The sequence below is a fragment of the Scaptodrosophila lebanonensis genome, unplaced genomic scaffold (assembly GCF_003285725.1).
Source record: "Scaptodrosophila lebanonensis strain 11010-0011.00,11010-0021.00 unplaced genomic scaffold, SlebRS2 tig00000001-arrow-pilon, whole genome shotgun sequence".
In the NCBI taxonomy this organism is placed as follows: domain Eukaryota; kingdom Metazoa; phylum Arthropoda; class Insecta; order Diptera; family Drosophilidae; genus Scaptodrosophila; species Scaptodrosophila lebanonensis.
In genome coordinates this window covers 11,617,879-11,642,087 of record NW_022060529.1, presented here as the reverse complement: position 1 = coordinate 11,642,087, position 24,209 = coordinate 11,617,879, and the positions used below count along the sequence as shown (strand labels likewise).

Genomic DNA, 24,209 nt, shown 5'->3' with positions numbered 1-24,209 from the left:
GAAGAGAAATGCAGACAGTATGTATGTGCTCTGCGCCATGGTTTTTTCCCAAATAGGTTATACTTGTAGGTGATAAGTTGTAAAAAAATTAAACAATTTAAAACTAAATCATGTTTCATTAATATACTTATCACAGTTCTGTATTTCCTGAAGGACAAAATTATTTGGCATGTTTAACAATTAAACTGTCAAAACGAAATTAAAATAAACGTGCTTTTCGAAACGATTACTTATTTATGAAATGTTCGAAAGTATTTACTCAGCTACCGAATTCTGTTGAATATTTCGTTGGGGCTTCACAACTTATGACCTTTTCCCCTAATCGAGTAGAGAATTAGTTCAATAATGTTTGGACTTGACTTTTCTTGTTTCTGTTTGCAGAAGCAGCTGAATAATTTGAGCTAATTCTTTTAGGCAACATTTTACAACCGCTGCGCTGGTAAATTAAACAGGACCCCAAAGTCGTAATGCCAAGCCGTAAAGCAGCAGGACGATTTGTTCATGTGCACAAAATAAACGGCATGCTGGGTTAGGCATCGCGCTCCCTCCACTGAGCTAAATGACCCCAAATACAAGATTGAGAACAAGAACTAAATTTTATAAGTGCTTTCATGTCAGCCCCGACGAGCCCCAAGTTCGAGCCCACAAGCCAACTGGCGAACCATTCAATTGGCAAGAGTAGAACGAAGATGACGACGACGACGATGAGGATGAAGATGAAGACGAAGACGACCCTTTTTCATTGCCCCACCGCCTCAACTATGTTCGGTTCTGGTGGGCTCAGCTTTGCTTTATTACACTCAAATCATTTTCAAGAGTCAACTTGTCGGCTACACAGAAAAAAGGGGTTGAAAACAATTTTGAAAATTTATTTTCATTAATTTTAATTTGCTGCAAAACTTTTTGCCCCTTTCAACTTGGCGAAATTGCGCCATTTGTGCATTGAGGGGAGGCTACTGTGTTTTTGCAAGGCGTAGGACAAATAATTGCTTTCTCAGATCGGGCCCATGTCCCTTTTTAATTATTTGTAAAGGCTTGTCGCTAACTTCTATTGAAACGCTCAGCGAGGCAGCCATAATTAATTTACTTCATTTTTTTTCCTTCTGCTCAAGCGTTATTTGTTTGCACAAGTGACGTTGTTGCTGCTATTATTATTGTTGCTGCCACAGCTTCTTGTGCTGTTGCTGTTGCTTGTGTTGCTTCTGCTGCTGCTGCTGCTCCAATAATTAATTGAAACATTCTACTCGGCTGCAAAAAGGAAACGCTAATATTTAATTAGAAGTGCGCACTCTGCAAAAACAACAGAAATAACCAACCGAACAGAAAGCGCGCACACAGACACACATTGTGTGTAAAGGATTAGCGTGCCGCCAGGGGATGTGTGTGTCCTGATGACGCCGCAAAAACTCCGTCGAAGATGTCGGCATGTCGGTGGCACAGCGATGATGTAAACGACGATGACGTTGTACTCAACGCTGACGTTGATTTTGACTTCAGCAACATTGATTGCACTTAAGCTCGCCAAAGTCCTTTGGCAGCACATTCAGTCTCTAATGTCAATAACATGCAAAAGCTGACAGGGCTGACTCAGCAGGCGGCAATCAGCGTTCAAAAAATACACACACACACACATACACACGCATTCGGAGAAATGAGCGACTAGGACCGCTGCGGCACTTTCCGCCGCCGATCTCAGTTCAATGTCAATAGATTATTGGGGTGTGGCACTAGATGTGTGTATGCGAGTACGATTCTGCTCATTTGGCTAATCTTTCTACGCATTGGACTTCTTTCGAGTTGAATATAAATAATAGTTCCAGAACATAACGCACTAGCCTATAAAGCGGCTTTTGAATTCATTCATTTACTATATTGGTAAAGAGTTTTAAGCATTTTCTAAAATAGTTTCTCTTACGAAATTTTCAACTTGTTATTGCGAAACTTTTAGCTTTTTCTTTGAGAAGGAAGCTCTGTTGTTTAGAATCTGTTTCTGATTGTTAACAGCGCAAGACAAGTTTGTTATGAACTCGTAATTGAAATGCACAATTGAAGCACCGATTATGTGGAGCTACTCATAAAAAACTAGTTTATGAACTAGACCAGCACAACTCCACTGCACAATTATGCGCATAAAATGTATATGTAGAGTACAGCGCGTATGGGTAGCAGGATGGTATTTGTTTGCTGTGCCTGTCTGTGGCAGGCGGACAACAAATGGACAAGGCAAACATTGGTCTGCATGGCTAGTAAAACAAAGTGCAAAACCCAAAACAAAAAAGTGAAAAAGAGGCATGTATCTACTATTTGTTTTATGAGTTAAAGCATTTTGGCTTGGTTTATAAATATATTCTACTTGTAGGTTCTTTTTTTGTGCGGTTAGATGTACGCTCGATGTTTGTTGATTGAGTGAAACTATATTTACACACGTGCCAGTTTGATTTCTCGTATCCAACTCCACAGATAGCACGCAATCTAACTTGTATCTAACTTCCGTTATATTTGTCTTCTTCTATTTTTAGCATAATCAACGCAAAAAACTGCGAGCTTGTGTGGAAGTAAGTATAGAAAACTTGAATTGTACGCGCGACCCATATACTCGTAAGTATAGTAAAATACACGCACACATAAATTGTTAACTCACAAATCGGCCTGAATTAACTTCATTTGACAAGCCATTTGGCAATAATCACAGTAATCAGAGCGAGGCGGCCACTCAGCAATTTAAATTGAAATTAAAGCTACACAGAGAGTTCAACGATTGGCTTGACAGTGTCCCAGATAATGATTGACAACAGCAATCAGATATCATTCGATAATTGTATCGGACAAATGGCGTTTTGCCGTGCGCAGGTCTCACTTAAATATTGCGCATACGCCAGGTGTTGCGTGCGTGTGGAACAGCAATTTGCATGCAGCTAGTAGATAGGTAGATAAGTAGATAGATTGCCAGATAGCTAGATAGCTAGTAGCTACCTAGCTAGTATTGCATTTTGGAATGAGAGCGGCGCAAAACAAATTTGTCATTATGGATAGAAGTCCCAACAATTAATTACAATACTTTTGCGTTAATGGACTAGTTGACAAAACAGCTAACCTGCGACCAGTGAATGGCAGCTGTTGTCAGGTCATGCCGTGACACGGCACGGCACGCAGTGAGACAAAAAATGGACAATTTGCAAAGTGACGTCAAAACAATTACGTGCAGAAATACGCTTGATAATAAAATGACGAGAGTTTGCCAGGCGGGTGCCAGCTGGAGTGGGAGCGGAGGCAGGTCGTTCAGTTGTTGGTTCAGTCGGTCGTTCGGTCTTTCGGTCGCACGGCCTCCCGCTCGAATGCTGAAACGTGTTCAAGTGTTGACTTTTATAAATTGTGCAGTCGTTTTTCTCTCCAGGTATTTTTTTTTTCACTCTCGTCATGCAGCTTGCGCCTTGACTTCGCAACTATGTACAGTATACAATGTGTTGGCGTAAGCACCTTGCCAGCAATTAATTACACACGCCAAGATAGAGAGCAAGAAATAAAAGTAGACAGCGAGACTGGGTATGTGGATGGAAAGTTTTCACCCTGCACAGGGTGACAATGTCTTTTTTTAACATTTAAAGCAGCATTTAAAGCGCATTTTGTGCATTTAGTGCGCGCAATCAACTTTAAGTGCCGTTCCCGTCGGCTATTCACTGATCTCTCAATAAACTGCGATGACGCCGCCTTGCTATGGCAGCAGATTTATATTTTGCTGTCACGCTTGACTAACTACGAATGACATTTAAGCACACACACAGGCACACACACAGAGACACACACACACACACACAAACACAAGTTAAAATGGGCGCTGGCAACAGTATTGGGGGTCTTTAGTCCGCAGTCCGTAGTTTATCTCGCTGCCTGAGCGTTAAAATAATTTCAGGCTTTGCTTCGCAACGCTTTCATGCTGTTTCTCTGTGGCCCTCTCCCAGCTCCGACTCTCCGCTGCCTCCACCTACCTCCTACTACCGCAGATCCTGCTTCGGTTGCGGTTTTGCAGCCTTTTGCCGCAATTAATGCTAACAGATTAATTATACGCATGGCTGCATAATTTGAGTTGTCTGTTGTATTTTTTCAGCCTCAATCTCGCCCGTTCTCCTTTTTTTAAATTTATTCGTATTTGCTGAAAATACCCAAAAATTGAGTGCACTAGGGTAACAAAGAAGCAGCAAGGAGAAAGGACGTGGCAGCCTGCGTCTAATGAGTGCACATTAGCTTGACTTTGGCATAAAAATGTACAATGACAAACAAACAAGATAGAATAAAACAAAAGCGGCCTCAATTTGCCACGGATAATCGCAGACACATTACGAGTATACTCGTAAGCATTGCGATGTAGTAGCAAAAACTTTGCGACTAGTGGTCTGTTTTATAAGCCATAATTCTGAAAGGGATACACATAGTTCAAGCGACCCCAATTTGTTTTGCCCAACTTCAGCTTAAGGGATCAAACATCGACCTCTCGTGTAACTGTTGCAGAAACTTGAAAAAATTCGGGAGAAATATAAGTGGATGGAAAAGAGATTTATTCATATTTGGACACAGTTTATACAATTTCGTGTAAAATTAAAGTTTGCCTCCTTATTGAAGTGTGGACTGACTTTCATTTATTCCGCATACTTTATTTATATCCGCTTTTCATATTAATTTCCGACACATGCATGTGTATTCAGCAACTTCAAACGGAATTTACATATGTAGAAGTATTTGTAGGGAAATCCGATTGAGTTTTGTCAATCTGCCCGCGCCTAATGGTAGATCTCTGCAGTTCTACACACGACCGACAGGAGCAGCTGGAAGCATTATTTATGCGACTTTCTGTCAAATATTTGGTAAAGGAAACGCTATGTACTCGTACGTACATACACATACAATTGTGAGCTGTGTAGCAAATTCATTTGGCGTATAATAAATCTTATAATGTGGCATTAATGCCGCAACGGCCCAGCGCGTAGCCAAAGGCAGCTTGTTGTGGGCGTGGCTCCAGCCCACTGTTGCCTTGCCAACTTTCATGGCACAAGGAACGCATAAGTAAGTAGTAGCAGAAACAGAAGGCGGCCACTTCAGCCGCTTCAATCAGAAAACTTGACCAAGTGACAGAAACAAAAGTAAAGGGCCGCCCTTGGAAGTGTATGGGTAACTGAAGCGGGTCGCATATGGGCAGCTGTCAGCTGAAGCGTTCAAGCGGGTTACAACGCCGAGCCATCAATGCTTTTGATGTTCAACACGGTTTGCAGGGAGAAAAAAGTTATACTCGTAGAATCTTACAGGCGAGTGCACTCGACTCGGGTATACCGTCTTTAATTTTTGGGATTTTCATTACCAGGGTAGTTGCATAAATTACTCGGAATTTTTTCATTGTTCTAATTGTTCTTGGAAGTACTTAAGCTTTGAGTTTGAATACAAACGCTAAGTGTGAGATTTAAGATGGCACCTAATTAAAATATTTAAAACATACTCGACCTTCAATATTAAATTATGTTTAAAGTTTTCGGAAACAAACACATTTAACATTGATGTGGGTATATTAAAGAAGAGCTTATGATTACAAGTGTTAAAATGTACCTTGAATATAGTATTCCCATTTCCATTTTTATCATACATGATGGTCCAGTGGTCCAGTTGATGGGTATGGATCAATACTTTTAATAATATTTTTGATAAACCACATATTTCCTACATATTTCCTACTACGCGAATTGAATATAAAAATTGCTATAGGAAAGTACGCACAAGAAAGTTGTGGACTACAAATTTGATATTCAAGTTGATTTATTTGGCGAGTGGGGACTCAATGGGTCAGTGGGGACAACGGGGCGTATGATTTATGCGGAATTTGTAAGGCGACAAGCAAGCAACCACAAGCTACATGAACAAAATTAGCTGATTATGTGTGCGTTCGTGCGTGGATGGTCATTAAAATACATAGCCATGACTTGCTCTCTGTCATGTAAGTATTATAAAAGAATGTGTCAGCCACCGAGGCATATTAATTGCATATTAAAATGTGTTCAAACGCACCATAAGGAAACATTAGGCGCTCTAACAGCCGAGGCCCCAAAACACTTTCCACTTACCAACTCCCATAAACAGTTTCCTCTATTAAAATTGTGTGTGTTCTACCAGCCTGTAGGGTGACAATTTGTTTCAGCAGTTACACAATGTGGTCGGGAAGTGCCCGTGTAGAGGGCGGCATTTGCTTTGCCATATTAAGCAATAAAATTGTTGTAAAAAGCATAAAATGTAAATGAAAGTACACAGGGAGCAGGCACACTTTCGCAAAATGCTGCTCCTGCCGCTGCTGCTACCAGACGGTCGGTCGAGCAAGTGTCTTAAATATTATAAAAGGTAATTTGCAAATCTCATATAAAAACCACAAGGCATAGTCAAAATGTACATACAAAATGGCGATACCCCCCAACACACACACACACACAGAAATGGTTGCAAACAGGGGTACCAGCCACGTTACCGACTAACGGCAATCATTAGCATTAGGCATAAACAAACAACTGGCATAACAAGTAAACAGAATGCCTAGACGTTTGCTCTTGACTCCGACCACATGCCCCATGCTGCCGACCATATCGCCACACCGTTGCGACACATTGCCAAGACATTCAATTGCATATGCGAGACGCGTTTATAATTGTGGGAAAATTAAAAAGATTTAGCCTGGTTAAGTCGTTGGGGGCTCTAATGCTAATACGCAAATATGTCAACGGCGGCTTGCCAGCTAGAGAGCCGTCGACTCGTTAGCCACTTTTATGTGCCGCAAACATTTGTTTTTGCTACGGCTTTGTTGTAATTAAAACAGCTGCCTTCGCTATGTGCGAGCTTGGCTTCCAACTGCCTAAATTTTACTTTTATGTAGTACAGATGGTAGGGTTAAGGTAGAGGTGTCCCATCGTTGTCTTTTTTCCCGTTGTTTGCATGCAATTTAAAGAGTAAGCTGTGCAGGTAATTAACATTTTTATGTACCTTACTCATCAACGCAATGCGCGCTCATTTCACAAATACTTAACAGAAGCAGCAATGACAGCGACAGAAACAGCAACAACAACAACAGCAACGACGACGACGACGATGGCAACAACACATAATTAAAACGTTGATTTATACGACAGATAATAAATTAAGAAATGTCAGACGTGGCAAAGCGAGTGCACAATTCGCAATTTATTTATGCGCCATTTTAAAAATGCTCTTTGTTTATATTTATTTTATGCACACACACTTCGATGGCGTGTCCTGCAAGCACTTTTCGCAATAAGCCAATTCCTTGCATTGATTAAATTAATGACAGTACAAGTTGTTAAGTGGCATTGGTTGCAATTAAAGGGAAATTTACAAGCATAAAGCAAAAATGTGGCATTGCAATGCTTTCACTATCGCAGCCTTCAATTTTTGTTTATACCTGTATACTTGTATGAATAATAATTTTGCATGCTCTGCAAATATAGGTTCAGAAAGATACAGTACCTACAAAAAAGATTTAATTGCTATTTTCTCAGTAAACAAAAATATACATAGCAACTGTGAAACAGTTAGGTCTTTTATTTGTGGAATTAAAGACTTTAAAGCCAACCATTCAGAAACTTTCAGTTTGCAGAATGAGTTTTTAATGTTTCTAAGAAAAATCTGGCTTATATTTAATAATGATAGAGAAAAATAATTCAACTTTTTGGCTACAAAACTAGAACTTGTTGACATTTCAACTATCATATACTTTCTTATCACCTTACCTTTTTGTTCACACAATACAGCATAATACAACTGAAGCATCAATGATTCAAATCCATAAGTTACTGCAAAAAAAAAAAAAAAATGCATGCAAAATGGTGTTTCCTTCCAGTTTTAAAAATATATACGTATAAGGTTCATACTTTACATTCAACACACCTCTTTAAGAGTGAGTGCACGGTTGTAACTAAAAGAGTGCTAAGTAAAAGCCATAAACAAAAATGAAGCAATCACTAGCAACAACAACAACAAAAACGACCAGCTAACTCAATCAAACTTTGCCAATAAAGTCTTTAGCCAAAGGACATAAGATAAATCAAGCAATCAGCCAACAGCTCCGAGCACAATTTATAGGAATCGTTTTAAAGTTCCCGCTCCCAATCAAATTGCTCTCATGCGTATTTCAGAATAGATAATTTCCTGTTAGCGAAACCAAAACAGAAATATTTAGAAAGCACCGCAGTTGCCATTGCCGTTTATTTTTCACGTGTGGCTGCCAATGTGAGAAATTTAACTTTCCCGATTACGCCGCTGAGAGTAGGTAAAACAAAAATAAAAACTAAAAACAGAAGCCCAATGCGAAACCCACAAATGATAGACAGTAGGACAGACTGGGTTGCAGACTCGTCATGTGCATAGTTGGGTTATACATATATACGCATGTATATATGTACAGCTAGCAGATAGCCCTGATATGAATGTGGTAATAGGAACGAGTTTGTTAATAAAAAGGGCAACCGACGAAATGAAAAATACTTGGCGTCGGTGTTTGGGAAATTGACTTAATCTAAAATAAAAGTTTAGTTGCGAGCGTGCCTACACACACGAGTAAACACACACACAGACACACACACAGACACACACACATACACAGATACAAAGGCAAATCCGCAAACGATATTTTTATGACTGTGTGCGTCGTCGATGAGGCAAACGAAGTCAACCACGAGTTACACATACGAGTATAAAAGGGCTATGAAACACACACGCATTCACACAAATAGACGCATACAGAGAAGCACATAAAGGTGGCTTGGAAGACCACCTACAACAACAACACAAACAGCAACAGCAACAGAAACTGTGATGGCAAAGGCAGCATGTTAATTTCCCAGGAAACGCACGATAAACTTGAATGCTTTTTCGAAAAACTATTTGACTTTGAGCAAAGGGTAGACGTCGTAGATGTTTATACCAAAGCACGCACACCATTACACATACGTGTATGTGTGTGTGTAAGTATGTGAGCATACTACCACCATCTGCAATGGCTTTTCCAACAGGAGCAGGCACCGATGGTGCCTCGAAGCAGGCTCGTTTGAATGCCTGCCAGCCTGCCTGCCTGCACATCAGCTTGAATTAAATCAAATAAAAAAAGTTTTAATAAGGAAATAAATTTTCGAAAATGCTGAAAAGGCAACAAGATTTACGATGCACAAAAGATAAATTTACAAATACACATGCACTAAAATGCGTATTAGCACACACATACACACACACACAGACTCAGGAATATATATTCACATACCCATTGCTCCTTTGGTAGCTGCAAATGAAATGGCAATTCATTTATTGCCCTCTGTATTTATGGCAAGCATATGTAGAACTAAACTCAAAGCTACATGCAAATACGAATTTATATGTACTATATGTGTATTCCCGAATGTATATATATATACACACACACATCTAATGTGGCACAATTATATTTAAAGGCACATAACTGCGCACATTTGAATTGAAAATAAGCCAGAGATACAAAACAATGGCAGGAAAAGCTTATTCCTGAAAAACCAAATGCCTCAACCCAATCAACAACAAGTATGTACATACGAGTATAGGGCAGAAATGTCAATTCCAAAATTGAAGCAGGTGGAAACTCAGACTGGATTGAAATCAAACACAATGGAAACTTTTCAACAAGAAAGTCAATGAATCTAGATGAGTTGTACATTTTATTATTTCCAATTGTTTTCACTCCTCAAACAAAAGTAAAGTCTGAAATTATTGAAAGAAAATGTTGATGCCAAACGGAAATATAATATGATTGCACATTATTTCCACTATTGAAAGCTTAGGCAGCAGACACAATATATGGAGACAGTCCTTTTGTTTAATTATTAAGTATTTGGTATCTACCAGATGATTGCAAGAAAGGCTTTCGTTTGAAAAAAAAAAAAAAACATCTTAAAGCGATTGAGATTGAAAACGGTTTTTGATCAACGGCGACCAGTTATTTTTGTGCTACATATATGTACGTTTTAATACCAATTAGCTTATTTTATTTAACGGGAATATGCTTATGTTATACTATAAGACTTAAAGTTAATGAGTAATTAATAAAAAGTAAACGCAGCACTTTCGCAAGCAACATTTTCATCTCATGGATTTGCAAAACTAAGACTCGCAGCTTGCTCTTCTAGCTTCAGGCTCGATTTACAAGCGCATCAATAATTAGTAATACCATACTATATCGTACTTTTTTTGTGTTTTGCACCTAAGTATCTATACAATACATGTAAGTATTACACCTAAAGCTTGCTTCCAAGTTAAGAACAAATCCTATTCTTTTTTAATCAATTGATAGCCTGTCTGCACTTATAACCAACTTTATTTTTCCTCTTATTCTTTAATCTAATGCTCGCAGCTCATCTAAGTAAGTAGGCTAAAGTATTTGGTGGTGTATTTAATTATATATATTTTAATTTATTTATTATTTCATTTGGGCAGCCTCAACTCGCTGCCAAAAGCAGTCAGAGACAGTATGAGACTTAACAGATAAAAAAGTTCTGGTTCAAATAAATTACATTAATTAAAATGATTGTTGAAGTTTCAGCAATACTTAGAGAAATGTCAAATTAACGATCTGCTCTAATATAAATTTTGGCTGCAAAGGAAATATTTCCATCTCGGTAGTTGGCTTTAGAGTTTATTTGGAGCTTAAAAACTTTTTACACATAGCGCGCTGTCGAAATATAAAAGAAAAGCAGATTGCCCAACTTTCTTAGATTTAATTTTATTTATTATTTATTTAATAGGGACGACACACTCATAAAAATGGCGTCCAAGTGTACGACAATTTCCGCTCTACCAACGCAAATGACTGTGATGATTTCCGCTTATGGTGCAGTCGCAGCAGGAGATTCGCCTTAAATATGTTTGCGGGCTTGTGTGTTTTTCCGACAAATATGTACATATGACCATGCTGGGTGCCGGGAACAAACATCGTGCCAATTGTGGCACTCTTGAGATTTTTGGGGCTTGCATGCGTTTTGGTGGCAACACCACTTGCCGCTCTGCCAAACCTCGTTGGTCGCTCATTACAGTATTTCTTATTATTTATAGTGCTGCCCTGCTTGCCAGCATTCGTCGGGGATTAACTTGTGCGTGTGTGTGTGTGTGTGTGTCTGAGAATGGGGAAGGGCGAAGAGCGAAGGGCTGGAGCGCTATTTGAGCATTGTAAAATGTTTGTTTGCCTTGGGATTAAAATCTTTTTCACTGTTGCTACTGATGATGGTGGCCTTTGTTTGTGCACCGCTTCATTTTTGCGCTTGCATTTGAATAATTACACACTTTTGCTTTCATTTCATTTGTAGAGACGTTAACAGTTTGTGCTACAGCCTCACTTTTTTTTGTATTTTGCCGCCGCCCTCATAATTAATTAAAATATTCAACGGCCAACGGGGCCTATGCGTAATGGGGCCTTGACGCTGTCCCTGTAGCGGCCCGCTCCCTAAGCATTTGCTATTCGACGAAAATTCGACAGAAGATGCAAAAGAGCTAAGTGCTCTTTTATCGCAGTGGAGGTGCAGGTGGCTTGTCCTCTGAGCCGGATTTAACTTATCGTGATTTAAATTGTGTTGCCTTGTCTGCCTTGCAAATGACTTCTCCATCTTCTTGAAGCATATTATGTTTTTGGCGCAAAGGATTGTTTGCAGCGACTTCCCTTCTCCGTTCCCTCCTTTTTATGTAACCTCAAAACAAGCGACAATGAAGTGCGAGTGGTATGTCCTCATCGTCGTCGTTGTTGTTGTTGGTTGCCTAGAGTTCTTTTGACAAGTGCTGCTTGACTTTTGGGCCTTCATCTGACCCTTTATGCCAAGCTCTTCTGGGTCCAGCTCTTTCCCTCTGACCCTCTCTCTCTCTCTCTCTCTCTCTCTCACACACACACTGTAATTTGCCATGCACGGCTCCCTGAGCGTTTTGTCAGCTTTATGTAATTAAAGCAAAAGTCTTTGCTTTTTCGTAGCGCGCTTTTCGACTCTGGCTACAGCAATGGCTCTGGCATAGTGTAATTTTTCGCTGTCCCTGCTGGTACAGTTGTTGTTGTTGTTGTTGTTGCTTTGCATGCTCCCTCGCTGAATGTGTGTTTTAATGCCGGAAAACTCATTATTTTTTAAATGAAACTCTTGCTTTGTGCTTTGTTTCCTCACCCTACGTGTGCTTTGTACGAGTACGAGTATGTGTGTGTGTGTGTGTGTGTGTGTGTGCCACATTTGGCCATAGCTACGAGTGTTTATGTGTGTATGTTTGTCTGTTTGCATGTCTGCGTTTCCCGTTGTTCTGATCCCAGTCGCAATTAACTCAAGAAAATAATTTCGAAGCAATGACGAGTAGAAATGTAATATTGTATTTTGCTCTTTTTTTTCGACACTCCCAGAGCCAGAGCCGGCACTAAATATTCAGAGTTTTATAGGCGAACCCTTGCACGAGTACCGCCTAGAACTTTGCCGTTTCCATTGCCATCACCATCACCATCGCCATTGCTGCTGCCACAGCCACTCGGCCGAAAGTTGCATTTGTAATGACTATGTAAATAGAATTTTTAATGGGCAAATTTTGCCGGCATGTAAAATATTTTCGCCAACGTCGAGTGCGATGACTGCGACTGCGACTCCGACTGCAGTTGCGACTGCGCCTCATTTGTATGCCAACTGCATTTATGCGTTGCATGTTCGTTTGTTGGCTAATGTTTGGCCAGGCTGCTGCCTGCTGCCTGCTGACTGCTCCTGACTTTTGCCCAACTATTTTTCAAGCCATTGCCGCCTCTTCCCCACTCTCTCCCTCACAACCACGCTCTCTATCTACCTCCTCCCAACGTTTCCCATTCGTGCACCATTGTCATGTAATAATTATAAATTTGAAATGAGCATGCTCAACTGCACATTGACAGCGATTCTGATAGCGTTGGAAATGCAATTTGAAAGTTTGCATTTGTTTCCAAAGTTATTTTACAATTGCTCCCCTTACACTTGCAAACACGCATTCTTTCACTGCTCTTTTAAGCTCACATACGCGCACACACTCGCGCACATACGAGCATTAGGGTTGAAAGGAGCTGCCGTACGATTCCTTAGAAAATCGTTTGTCGCTTGTAATCTGAAGCTCTGGCAAGTAGAGCAGGTGAGGGTAATTGAAATGTTTGCGCGCAAGGCGAGCCGAGTTTGCAAAGTACACTGACAAAAATACAGTCTTACTAAATATACTAAATGATGTAAATGGCAACCAGAAAGACAATTGTACAATTGGCGTAAAAGTGCAGGAGGATATCCACCTGTCCTGCTGCCTGTTTCAATCAATACTCCTCCCAAGGAACAGTCTTAGACCTTCGGAAATTGTCCTGATGGCTTGGGTCGCGAAGCTGCTCACCAATGACCAGACGCAGAATTCGGACATTGTGCGGCTTAACTCAATAATATATTTTAATATTTATTGAAAATTATCTGCTGAACAAAATTTGTCCCCCAGACTGTGCTTTATTATTATTATTGTTACCATAGCTATTATTTGTTTAGTGTAGTCGAGGACATGCCACGCATGTGGCGAAGAGTTTAATGAACCTGAACATGCATGCACGATGTGGCACAAATTGCTGCACACACGTTCTCACACTCGCTGCCTCATAAATGAGTGTGTGTGTGTGTGTGTGTGTGAGTGTTTGTTGAAATTGCTAAGCTGGGATTTGTTTAATTTTAGAACCACACCAGCTCATCAATGTATGTAAGTATGTTTGTGCCGGGGAATGCTGTGGCCTCCGCTGCTGCTACTTCACGGCGACTAAGCAAAGAACGACACATGCGGCGTATACGCAACGCAGTCCTTGTAACTCTCTGGCTTTTATTAGTTTAGCAATCCATTTCGCTTGAACTTTTTAACTGAATTCAAATGCGTATGCAAATGCTGCATGACACGCCCTGCCGTTGAGCCCAAAGCATGTCAGTTAATCAATAAAATGCAAATATTTGCCAATGTCTGCCCCACTTTTGTTTACGCATTTGGCGCACATGTGGGCTCTGCTTTGAACTTCAAAGTTCTAAACACTTCACAAAATTCAATGACAATGTCAATAAACTGGCACTCAAAGCGCGCAACAGCTGTGACCAAGTGGGTGCGGCTATTATCCATAGACATGCTACGGCACACACATACAAACACACAGTCTCCCACACACATGTACTATATACACAAACACACATAGGAAAACAGTTGTGTTTTATGTGTGGCACATATTGCTGTGATGGGCGAAAACCAATCCAAATGAGAGCGGCAGTCTGATGCTGACTGCATCGATTTTGGAAACTCGGCTATAACCGCAATTCTAAGTGGCCATTCCAGACGTCTGCAAGCGGACGGAATAACTGCGTAGGCTGCACTTTTCCATATGTATATTTAGCCGACATTTTTATATTTCTTAAACGTCTGCTTTTTATGACAAATAGGCAGTTATGTGCTCGTATGTGTGTATGTTGCTTCTTCTCAAATAATTCTACTCTCGTTTGCTTCGGAGCCTTGCTTTGCCTTGCCTTAACAAATCAATCAGGAAAGTCAAGCCCCTCTATAAAGCAGCAGCAATGCCAGCCATGTCTGATTGGCGCAATGGTTTGTTATGACCTGCTAGGTATAAAGAGCATTCTGATAATTTACAGATACATACATATCTTATAAGCTATCAAATGCCAAACAACGACTGCTAAAATAAATAACGAACTAGCGATGAAGGTCTTCCAGCTCGCTTTATACCGCCTGCTTACATTTACGAGTCAGTCATATTGAAAATCTGGCAGTCCTAGATCACTTGAAATGGTTTCCCTATTTACAAGTACTATAAGCTTTTAGCTCAGATTTCTTTATCTTCATCTCTACTTCCTCAAGCTATAGTCTCAATGCACGATGAAGGCTTACAGGGCCCGAATAATAATAGTGGACAAATAATCATTTTCTTACATTTTATAGTCTCTACTAATGGGTACCTACGTATCGCAGCTACTTCAATGAAAATGGGCCACAATTAAAATGAAGAACTAAATACTTCATGGGTTCTCCTTTGCTTTGAAATGGAAAGATAGTGTACAGAAAAAAGCAGGACAAATTAGGTGTTTAGCTCATATCTTAAGTAGTTTTAATATATAGTATTACATGATCACTACCTTGTTTATTCCATCACTATATTCAAATATGTAAGTCTACTTATTCCTACACAACTGCTTATAAACGCTATAGTTATATAAATGCATTAACATACGAGTGCACACATCGCAGATTATTATTAGAATAAACTTGTTTTATACTTTCGATTTAGAAAACTAAATATTATTTAAGTCATATATAAAGCGATGTAATTTTAAATGTTTATGGTTATGCTTACAGATTGTCGACCCACAAATATCATATCCCGAATCTTGCCCACAATTCAAAAGATACAAAAAAAAAAGCCTTTGATAGTTTCGGTAGTAAAATACACAAAATGCGGGCGTCTGGGGAGCAATTGACAGGGAGAACGAGACTCGTGCCGAGCGACCGTTTCCATTTTTTGTTCTCAAATCTTTTACGCCTCAATATTAGTTCAATGCAACGCATGGCCAAACGGACTTGTGGCCAAATCCATTGAGGTCAGCCAGCCAACAAACTCGCCAAAACTTTCTACACACACTCGCACACAGACGTGAAAAAACACATGTTAGTGTGTAAGAAATGTAACTGCCATTTGGCCGTCGCCTTTCTCCGATTCCTATTACTTTCAAGCGGGCTTTGCGGCGGGAGCCTTGAGGCAAATTTGTTTGCCTCCCTGCTTTTCACATGGGTGGATGGGTCGAGGGGGGTGCGAAATGGGAATCCACTTTATTGGTTTCACTGATTTGGGACCATCGACGTCGGTTTAACGCTTTCGTTCGTTCATTTATCGGTTTTTGGCTTTGGTTGCGGCCAGCGGAAAGAAAAGCACGCAAAAATGTATAAAAATCGTACGTTGTTTTGCGGTTTTAGCAATTTTTGAGCCGGCTGCTGAAATCGACTTAGAGACAAAATATTGATGCCGCAGGCTTCTGCTCTGACGCAACAAAAGCAAAAAAAAAAGAAGAACAAATAATAAGAGGAGAAGAGCAAAAAAGTACGAAAAGAAAGGAGAGCACATGAGCAACGTTTCATGTTTTACTGCAGTTTTTTGGTTGCGAGTTTTATGTGGATTGTTGTTGTTATTATTTCTATGGCGTATTGTTGTCTGCGTGGCTGCCACCGGCATCAACAACAATAATAGCAACAACAGTGGCAGCTCATGCACATGGCCATGTTCCCTTTTTTTCTGTTTAGATTGGCGCGTTGCGCGCACTAAAAATCATTTTATGAGTTTGCATAAAATTTTGTGGTTTTCACGCCCATGTTTATTGCAGGCCGCGCATATGTTGCCATTGTCGACGTAGGATGTTGGTCGTCTGTGGCGGCCCCATCCTTAGTGGTCTCTATTGATTTTTCGCTAAGCTTGCCCGCCAGCTACTAACAAAGTTTCGTTGGCCATTTCTCTTTTTTCGGCTGCTAGTGCTGCGATTTTTTCAGCTTTGTTTTTATGACAGCATGCGGCAATGCTTTGACTGCTGGCTTGTTAAATTTAATTAAATTTTGCACTCAAAGTCAAATCAAGTTGGGCTTTTATGATGCATACGCACACGCACTTACACCAACTTCCACACACTCCCTGCCACACACTCATGCTGTTCGTGGTCATGTTATCAAAAAGCCATTGGCTGCCGCTGCCATCAATTTAAGTGCATTTGAACTTTTCATTTTGACAGTTTCGGCGACTCGGCTTACTACTAAGCGACGCCTGCCAACGAGGTTCATCTGCAAATCGGAGTATCCATATTCACTCATCGATTTCACACCAAAATCAAATGGCCCGAGCATAATACGGCTCATTAAATGATTTTGCTGAACCGTCCAGCAGTGAGCAAATAGCAATTGGCCAGCGACTGGTGGATGCCGGCTGGGGGCAGGCAAGGGCATGTCAAATAACCATCAGATTTAATTTGGTTAAGGCAAAGGACACTGGCACATTTCAGGCCAAGTAGCAAAGGTGCAATTAAACGCCTGATTGGCAAGACAACAGGTAAGGACCGGCCACAACAATAATAGCAACAACAGCTGCACGCAATGGCAGAAACAAAAACAACGACAAGAGGGCTCGCATCAACGACCTTACTGGCCAATTTCCGCTCGCCCTCTTTGGCTGCTAATGACACGAAATTTTAATAAGCATGCATTAGAGGCAAAGGCGAAAGTACAAAAAAGCCAAAGTTGTGTGTTTGTAATTACCAGAGGGCAGTTAACAACGATTCGCACCAGCAGGAAGCCGCTTTTAGTTAGCCTAAATGAGTGGTAAGAGTTTAGGCCGTGGTCGTGGATGCCAAATGGTTGGTGCGGTCGCCCGGATCATTCGACAAGCGTGGCACGTTCCTTTCGGGCCCGCCGGCTGTGGCTATATAATTCCACTTAAATCCATGCGCCCCAAATCCGTGAAAGCAGCCAAAAGAAAAACAATTAATATTTCGTATGCAACAATAACCTTTTGTTTTTATAGTGCGAGTGCCACAGAAATTTATGCCGCAGCTCGCACTCCAAAAGCGTCGCCGGCAATGCCAACACAAACACCAAATGCGAGTGCCGAACCCAAAAAATCGTTTGACCGTTTCACACCATGGACAAAAATGCATAATTTCTTGGAGAAAATTAACCAAACACTACAAAGACTTTCAACGCATCTGATATTCCTCTTATTAGCGAAATATGCGCCATTTCCTTTCTCGCACTTATACGACAACTTTCTAAAACAGGCGCAGTATTTAAATTGTAGAATTATATCAATAAAGGGAAGGTATTGTTCCATTACTTGTAGATATTCTAGCACTGCTCGCGCTTTTAAGATATGTTTGGAGCAAGTTAACTGAAAAATAAATGAGATATTTATGGCCACACTTTTTTTCGACGCACAGAAGCTGGTAATGCTGGTAATGCTGCGCAATTTGTAATTATGTAATCATTTATTACGAGCGATCTCTGAAGTTCCAGGCTTAGATTACAGTTTTGTGCAACATTTTTGTCATCCAGCCCAATGTGAAACGGCCGGCTGGTCGCATTGGCTGTTGTTTTTGTTTGTTGGTTCTGGCTGCCCTGCAGGTAAAATAAATTATTATTTATTACGGTCATTAGGCCTTAATGGCGGCAATGATGTCCACCTCACACACACACAGACACACACACACGCTTACAAATACCGCCACGAACTTCCGCCGCTTAATCGAAAATGAAAAAGAAACATTTGCGGGCGCAACGACGCAGGCAACCTTTATGGTCGCTTCTGCCTTCTCCTTTCTTGTTTTTTTTTCTTTGCTTTGTTTTGCCGGTTTTCTGCTGGCTTGGCACTTTTAACAGCAACCGGTTCACATTATGCAGCCTGCGTATTGTCCTTGAAAATAATATAAATATACGTGTGTGTGTGTGTGTGTGTGTTTGGGCATTTGGTTGAGCATAAACAAAAAGAAATCCGGCCAGTAAAGCGTTTATCGTAAATTCAAGTCATTATTATCTGGCCCGACGCGTTTTTCGGGGCGTGTGAAAATATTTATGCGCTGCCAAAATTGCGCCGCAATTCATAAATACCTATGTATATGTCTCTATATGCGAGCATATCTGTAGATAAAGGCAGGCACAACAACACAAACAAAACACACGCATATTTATGACGCATTGTAAATTCAAATGCATTTCGCTTCGCTAAAACCAAAGGACCCTAAAATGCTAGGATGCCGTTAGTCGTGCAGAAGCAAAACCAAAAGCGAAAGCAACAACAACAATTGCAATAACAACAAAATTTAACGATGTCGCCCAAGTGAAAACAATCAATCAACATGTGCATGGGAGCGACAGAGCGAGAGTGGAAAATGGAAAAGTGTTGCTGTGAAAATTAATTTCATGCATAAGAAATATATATGGCGATGATTTGCATAAAACACAACGCAAAGGCGTCAGATTATATTGCGCCTTAACTACGTGTGGTATACCACAAAGCCACGCCCACTTTAGCCGCCCCCCCCCCACCCATCGCTTCAAACCCCGCACCCACTTGCAGGCAATTGCAATGCGCAATGTGCGCAACTGATTTATTTAGCACGCAAGAGTTATTATTATTATTATTCTTTGTGTCGCAACTGAACTCAAACTTCGCCATCAAAAGGCAGAGAGGGGATGATAATGAGGAAACGCATAGTGTGGGGATCGGTATGGGGATGGGATGGGGATGAGAATGAGAATGAGAATGAAGAGGCAAGTGTGCGCGTCGGCTTGTGAATGTGAATTTATGGGCGCATGTGTTTATATACGAGCAGAGTTGGGTGCAGCGAAGTTTATAATTTCTGACACAAAATTACATGCACTTGCCTGCGCTTGTTTGTAAGTGTATCATACATACGTGTGCGATTGTGTGTGTGTGTGTGTGTGTGTACATGTAATTGCGCATGTAGTTGTAGCTCACTTGCGCCAGTTTCTGTTCTGCTACTGCCTTCTGCGCTGTTACTTTGATAAATGCGCATAATTTCAGTCGAGTTCTTCCTTGAAGTAGTTGCAGTGCAAGAAAAAGTGCAAATTCACACACACACACACACACACATGCATACGCGCATACAAAAATTATGGGTGTGTGTGTGTATGTGTGAGCTTTAGTGTTCACAGCGCCGCGTTAAACATTATTCCGTTTTTTTTTCTCCATACACAAATGTGGGTGTAAGGAATTATGAAGACGATTACATGACTTTATAGGAAGCTACACCCACACGTACATGCTTACTCGTACATGCATATGTGAGTCTGCATGCGGGCTCTGTAGCTGTGTGGGTCCTAATGTATTTATGAGCAGGTACAAGCTGCGACGTCGCCTGACACAACTTTAATGAAATACCCGACGAGATTTATGTGTGCTAGTTTGCTAAAGCCAAGGAAAAGCGTAGGCACACACAAACACACACACACACACTCAATAAACATTATAGCAGCGAAGAAACAAGAAATGAAATTAATTTTACATTAAAACAGTGCAGTCCACACAGTATTGGTTACGGTACATTAAAATTTAATGCACCTATAATCAGTCCGCGGGCAAAATATAGTCGACTATTAAAGTTAGTCAAAGGCCTAATTAAAAAGTTCATACGATGAAGGAAAGTTGAACAAAAATCTAGACCGACTTACCATTAAATTTAGCATATTAATAAAGAGCGACTCAATTTTAAATTCACTATTAACCTTAAATGTTAAAAAACAAACAAACTGTCAAACAAATGTTTTTGCAGTTGGCGTTAACGGTATTTTTGCTGCTTTGAAATAAATATCAAATATCTTGCCCAACAAATAATTTTATTTCAATTACAAACGAAAGTTCTTGTTTTTTTAAGGATCAATAGTCTCCTATTTAAATAATGAATAAAATAAAAACCAATGAAATACGATTAAGTGTCAATTAATATCAGCACAGAAAAATACAGAATTTTAGCAGTTGCTCTATATACTTATATATTGACCTATTTTATCGTCAAACGAGTACCATAAGTCAACTAAGCTGTTTCTATTTTTGAACCTTACTCTAAGCTTCTTTATTCAAGCACAGAAATAAAAACTAGGGAATCAAATATGCTGCTGAAACTTCGGTGCGCGCTTTTTGTTTGGTAAACCGAAATCCCTACGACTGTCAAATAAATACACCTATGTACACGAAAACGTATATGTTTTTGGAGAGTGCCAAATAAATGTCGCGCCATTTTGCAACGTTTTTGTGTTGTGTCTGCACTTTTCGTGCCGGGAATTTAGCTCGTTTTTCAACTCACCTACAACAAAACCGAAAACTGTTATCGCTCGTTTTCCTCTAAATGTATAATTCAACTGAAAAATTCATAAAGCTAGTGCTGCAGCACCTGAATTGCACATTTATACCCAAGTCTGAGCGTTTATGTGCATGTGTGCGAAAGTTGTTTTGTTTTTCTTTAATTGTTTAGAAAATAAATCACCGAGCGTGGAAATAAGTTGACAACAGCACATGAAATAAAAACGACCCGCATTGGGCCAAAAATGGGACAGCGGACCGAAACGTGCTAGTTGTTGCTGCTACGGATGTACCATGCCGTATGTGTGCGTACATATATATATATTTATATGTATGTATGGCAATGCGAGCGCTAGCGGAAACGGAACTAACAAAGCACAAAGCAAAAACAAAAAAAATTTCACGAATAAAAACCTTGCCAGGGCGCTAACAAAAACTATAAAAAGCAACCAACACAACATTAAAATAAAAACAACTAGAAAGAGAGCGAGAGAGAGAGAGAGAGAGAGAGAAAGTGAAAGAGAAAGACCTAACGAAACGAACGGAAAAGCAAAATTGCCAAACTAAAACTTTGCAACGTTGCATGGGTGGATGTATGGATTGTCGGGTGGAAAAGGGGCTAAAGGGAGCACCATAACAACAGGCATGAACAAAGCGACAGAGGCGTGGGCCAATGTAGTGACACATACATACAAACATACACAGGAACACACCCACACGCACAGCATTGCATGGATGTGCATGTTCGGTAAACTTTCCTTTCGGCCGTAACAAGCGTGGCAAGGCACAAAACAATTTACGAAAATTTGTACAATTTCTAAACTTAAATAAACACTGGAAATAGTTTTATTTTTATTATAACTGCAGCTATTTTTCTTCCCGCATACACATACACACATATATATATAGAGACACACGCAGGCACGCAAGCAACTAACGAGGCTGCAAGTGTCTTAAATATTTGTAGCATACTTTTTGGGGCACTTTAAAGAACAGACAAACTTATATGTACTATATTTAAGCATTTGAATGGCATGCCATTTAATGGCACCCCAGTTTATGCCTCAGCTATTTTAATTAAAACGCAATGAGATTTAAAACACAGCAAGCCACACGGTTAACAAGTTAGGTTCAATAAACTGTCTACCGCCAGCCGCATGCCGCAACAAATAACTCAAAATGCCCAAAGGCCAGCAGCAATGCCATTGTACTCTCCATTGGTGCTAAATTAACAGACGCACACAGCAACTTGAAGCTTTGGACAGCTATGGCTGCCGTTGGTGTGGGAATGACGGTGGCCATGCCATAACAAGCAACAGAGCAGCTTAAATTGAAAAACTTTTACAGCTTGGAACTTTTTCTTAGTGCACGCGCACAAAACTTTGCAAGGATCCATTGCAACCTAGCAGGCAAACAACCAAGTAGTATGCAAGTCGTCTAAGGCACGCACAGTTCCACCCACACACATGAACGCCACTGCAAGCTGCATCCAGATATAGAATTCAGAACGTTGACTACAGAATTTTAAGTTTGATACATTTATGCATTATAAAACAGGCAGTTGTTTTATGGTTTCGCATTTCACTCATGATGGATTGCTAAGTATAACCATATTGTTTAAAGTTGAGTTTCTTAGCTAAGACAAGTACACCACTTGATGTATAGTGCTTATCAGGTGGTAGGTATATTACTGAAAGATATAACTTCAAACCAGAAATATTTTGGCATCTGTTTAACGTTTCTGCGAATAAATAAAGCAAGTTTTTAGTTTAGTCCCTTAAATTGCTAAGGCTGTAGTGATGATGGCTGAATACGCTTAAAAACTGTTTGCAATTTAATTGAGGTGGAAACCACAACTATTTTTTTTTTCCATAACTTGAAAGTTGTTATTTAATTTACTTATTTATTTTTTTGCTTTAAAAAATGGTTGTTTTATTAATAAACAAATTTTTAACGCATAAATAAAATATACAAGTACCCAAGAATAAATTTAGTAAGTCCCAAAGGGAGTGACATTTAAATTTTATTTAATCAACATCTGAAATGCGTAAAAAATGTTATTTATTTATTTATAATGAGTTGCTCTCTATTGATTAATATCTGTTAGTCCGAATGATAACGAATCATACAAATATATGTACATATTTATTTTATGTACATATGACATTTTTCCAACATTCCGCAAAATGATTTATTTTAAAGTGTTCAAACAGTTAATTTTCATTGAATTAATGCAGAGAATTATTAGCATCACAGCATGAGGTGAAGCTATTACGCCAATTACATGTTTTATTTGCCTGTCCACTCCAATTTTCTCTTCTTAATTTTCCATTGGACATTAAGTAAACAGAGTTATTGGACTAATGGTCAATTTCCTTGCCCGATAAAAAACATTTCGTATGATTGATGACTATGTTCTCCTCATTTATTTATTTTCCATTTACTCCATGGTCGCATGTTGCAAATAATCCACAACAAATACCAATGATTTTCCTCAACAACAAGAACTTCAAGAACAACCACGAAATAAGCTGGTAAATGTGCGGCAATGTGAAAGCGTGTAAATAAAATGTAGCTACCAGCAAATTCCCATTGCTATTTCATGGTATTTTGTGGTCTATTAACATCAGTTTCGCTCGCGGGGTGTTTGAAATCATTTGTGTGTGTGTGTGTGTGTGTTTTTTTTTTTTTTTTTTTTTTTTTTTTTTTATAGCTATACGAGCTAAAGGCTGGGTAATCTTCGAAAGATATTGGTAGCCCGAGCTACCAATATGCACGATTCGCATGTGAGACAAGACTTACTCTTTGGCTTGCTCGCGCCTACGTACTAAACCCCCATCCTTATCCGTATCCTCCAGACCATGTGTTCCCCCCGGTACCGCCGTCAAGCATGACTTCAGGGGGTGGTGATTCAGCGAGTGCTGATCTCTAGGGTTGCAGCTCTTTCTTTTTCTGCCATCCTTTGTAGCTTTATGACTTCTCTGGCGAAGTCGCACACATGGGTCCAGTTTTCGATGGATGCCAGCATCAGGTTTACTACCGTACTATGTGTAACCTGCGCCCCTACTACCCTTTCTAGGTGGTTCCGCTGGCGGTCGTATCGCGAACAGTGGAAGAACACGTGTTCTACATCTTCTATGCAACTTGCACATTCCGGGCAAGTGTTGTTGTTGTCATGCTTGTATTTGTGCAGGTATGCGCGAAAACAGCCATGTCCTGTTAGCAGCTGGGCCAAATAGTAGTTGACCTGCCCATGTCTCCTTTCGATCCACTCCTTTATGTTTCCTAACAGCTTGTG

General features: G+C 40.0%; 1 protein-coding gene across 1 annotated transcript in view; it reads left to right on the top strand.

Moving 5' to 3' along the window:
- LOC115625894 (zwei Ig domain protein zig-8) overlaps window positions 1-24,209 on the top strand; it is a 97,415-nt gene that overhangs the window by 45,842 nt on the left and 27,364 nt on the right. Inside the window, exon 2 of the mRNA XM_030521125.1 lies at window positions 2,520-2,555. The gene's annotated coding sequence lies outside the window, so the exon portion shown is untranslated. The remainder of the gene's footprint in view (window positions 1-2,519; window positions 2,556-24,209) is intronic.